The sequence below is a fragment of the Manacus vitellinus genome, unplaced genomic scaffold (assembly GCF_001715985.3).
Source record: "Manacus vitellinus isolate BGI_N305 unplaced genomic scaffold, ASM171598v3 scaffold_26_pilon, whole genome shotgun sequence".
Classification (NCBI taxonomy): Eukaryota; Metazoa; Chordata; class Aves; order Passeriformes; family Pipridae; genus Manacus; species Manacus vitellinus.
In genome coordinates this window covers 8,549,125-8,552,279 of record NW_021939960.1, presented here as the reverse complement: position 1 = coordinate 8,552,279, position 3,155 = coordinate 8,549,125, and the positions used below count along the sequence as shown (strand labels likewise).

General features: G+C 63.2%; 1 protein-coding gene across 1 annotated transcript in view; it reads right to left on the bottom strand.

The window, feature by feature from the left end:
• The window catches only part of TCF15 (transcription factor 15), a 9,435-nt gene that overhangs the window by 2,875 nt on the left and 3,405 nt on the right, over positions 1–3,155 (bottom strand). The window lies entirely within an intron of this gene.

The following is a 3,155-nucleotide window of genomic DNA, read 5'->3' as shown; positions in this document are numbered from 1 at the left end:
CTGGCCCTGCTCTGGCACGCTGGCTTGCCCACGGGCACCTTGACCCCAGGGCCAGGCTCTGGGTCATGCCCATGGTGGTACTGAACTGTGGCAGTGCCAGGGCCACCACTTGGCAAGTACTCCCTGTGCCATGGCCTCTGGCACCTATGGAGAGATGCCCACAGCTCTCAGGCAGCGTGTCCCCAGCCCCTGCCCTGCTGTCCCCTGCCAACTCTGGGCCTCATGCAGGGTGGCACTGGGCAAACACGGGGTGCAGAAGCTGAGATAGGGCAGGTACTTGGGAGCAGGTACTGGGGGTGTTTAACAGAGGGAATGCCAGTGGGGGACATGCTGTTCCCCACACCCTACCGTGCCCCACACCCTGCTGTGCCCCACAGGGACAGGGTCTGTGCCCAGGAGGATGTCCAGGGCAGGCAGGGAGTGGTGAGGGTGCAGCCCTGCGGGAATGCACCCCTTGTCTCCCCTGTTCCCAGGGCTTAGCACCCCACCTGCTCACCATGGGAGGAGACTGGGGGGGGGACACTGAGAGGGTTGGGCAGCACTGCCGGCAGCACTGCCAGGAGCGTTTCCTCCCGCCCGGGAGGAAGGTGTGCACCGGCAGTGGAAACACAGAGTCTTTTCCTGAGAGGGGAGAGATGAGCTGGCAGCAGCAGCAATCACCGGTGTCCTGGGGAGGGCTGGGGATGTCCCCCAGCTTGAGGGTGGTTCCTGGTCATTCCTGAGCACTCAGTACCACAGATGATGGTCACTCCTGCTCATCCTCACCAGGGAGGTCTGTGTGGGTCCCATTCTTCCTTCAACCCCCCAGCCCCAAGCCCAGTACCGCCTGGAGCAGTCAGGGGGCCAGCCAGCTGAGCCAAGTGGGCAGGAGGCTTCCTGCCTGCCTTCCTCCCCTTCTTCCTCCTCCTCCACGATGCTCCAGGCATGGCAGGTCAAGCAGCAAAGACGCATGGAGGGCAGGACCTGGCTCCTGGTGGATGGCCCCAGGGCTGACAGGGATATGGCCAGGGGACTTGGCAGTGCCAGCTGCAGTCCCCGCTGTCTGGCAGCCCCATAGCCAGAGGGAGATGCCAGTAGAAATCTTGCCAGGGCTGGGACAGTGGCCACAGAACGAAGCAGGCATGTTGCAAAGCCCACAGCAAGGTGGTCAGTGGGGGGGGGCTGGAGGCTGTGGGATGGGGTGGCATCATGTCCCACAATGCCCCATGGCCAAAATCCCATGGTTGGAGGACTGGAGCTCATGGTGGGCCTGCTGGCTGCTGGGCTCCCCATGGGGCTCTCCTGGTGATGCCAGGGCTTGTGGCTGCTTGACCATGGCAGCGACAGATGTGCTGCCTGGTACTGGTACCACTTCACTGCCTCCCTTCCCGCCAGCTGTGAGCAAACGGCCCCTCTGCCCCCCGCGGGGCACAGGCAGCCCCCGGCTGGCGGGACCCCCCTGCCCTGTTTTCCTTCACCATTTGTCTGCCTGTGCAGAGCCTGTAAATCACACAGTGAGGGTAGCAGAGAGCCAAGCTGGGGGTCCTGCTGGGGTCATGCAGGGCTGCACCAGGGAACAGGGTTCCCATTAGGGTTGGGGACATACGGGGCTGTGCGAAGGGCCAGGGATCTTGCTGGAGCTGGGGTCATGGAGGGGTCTGCTCTGTGTCCACACTGACACCTTTCACCATGCATGAAGGACACTGACCCTCTTCTGTAGGCCCCGCCCAGGCACAGAGCCCTGTAAAAGGGCATGTACAGGCAGTGCCAGGGGCAGAGGGGGGGATGGGCAAGCCCCTGGCATGACAGGCACGGAGCAGGCAGGTGCCTGTGCAGAGAGGGGAATCTCTGCTCTGCCCCCTCCTACCCCCACATCCTGCTAGGCTGTGCTGGGGGGGCCACAGCCGCCCCTGGCCCTGACAGGCAGCAAGACGGATGGCAGGGGCTGTGTACTCAGCTGCACACCCCACACATGGCCACCAGCTGACACAGACAGGCTGGGGTGGGGGGTGTCACCCAGTCCCTGCTCTCAGCCGAGCTGCCCCGGGGCTTTTCTGGGGGGCACAGCCGTGTGTGGGGTGCTGGTGGCCTGTGCTGCTGCGCTGGGATCTGGGACATGGTGGGGCACAGGCAGGGAAGGAGCAGCAGGCACTGGAGATGGCTCAGCGAGGGGCAGGGGTTGCACACGCGTGCGTGTGTGTGGGTGAGCAGCTGTGCACATCTGTGCATCCAGGCGTGTGTGGGCACGTGTGCATGATGTGTATAATTGTGCGTGTCTGTGCGTGGATATACATGACTATGAGGGTGTGTGCACGTGTTTGCAGAGTGTCACACACGTGTGTACATGTGCGTGAGGATGCGTGTGCAGGGTGCCATGTAGACCCCGAGTGCCACCACCTCCTGCTGCAATGATCTCCCCAGGTTGGCACACGCGTGTGACCACCACCTCACCAGACCCTACACACAGGGGGATGGATGGACAGAAGGAGCTGTCAGCCCTGGCTGAGAGACCAACAGGAGCCATGGGGAGCAGGGAATGCTACCCGCTCCCTGCCTGTCCAGCTGCCCGCGAATGCTGCATGGAGGATGCATAGCAGCAGCCGTGTTTTCCTGTGCTGCCTGGCAGGCATGTGGTACAGGACGTGCATCCCCATGCCTGGATCCCCTTGGCCCCCCCAGCACTACAGCCTCAGCTCTGACTCAGCCAGGCAGCACGAGGCTCAGCCGAGGCTGCGGAATCACAAACCTTCCGCCGGCTTGAGCGGGTGCCAGGACACGGCGGGGTTTGGCATTGCAGCGCTCCTGGCTGATCCAGCCAAACAAGCTGACCCCCGGGCAGAGGGTAGCATTGGGCAGTGGGTCAGGCATGCACAGGATCATGTGTGGGACATATGCCATGGATGGGGCATGGCCCAAGCATGGGGTTGCAACCCTGACCCCAGTCCAACCAGGCCCTCCCAAGCTGGGGGGCATCAAGGGGTTGGGGTGCTGGGCACCCCAAGGGCTGGGTCCTGCCTCCACTGCCAGAAAAATGCCCCCTGCCCCCACTCCAGGGAGTGTTTATCTTTGAGGTGATACTTAAGTGTAAGAAAATAAACAGGGAGCAGATGGGCCAGGGGCCAGGGCTGCCCCCAGCCCTGTGGGGCCACTCTGGGCCTGCTGGGAAAACACCACGA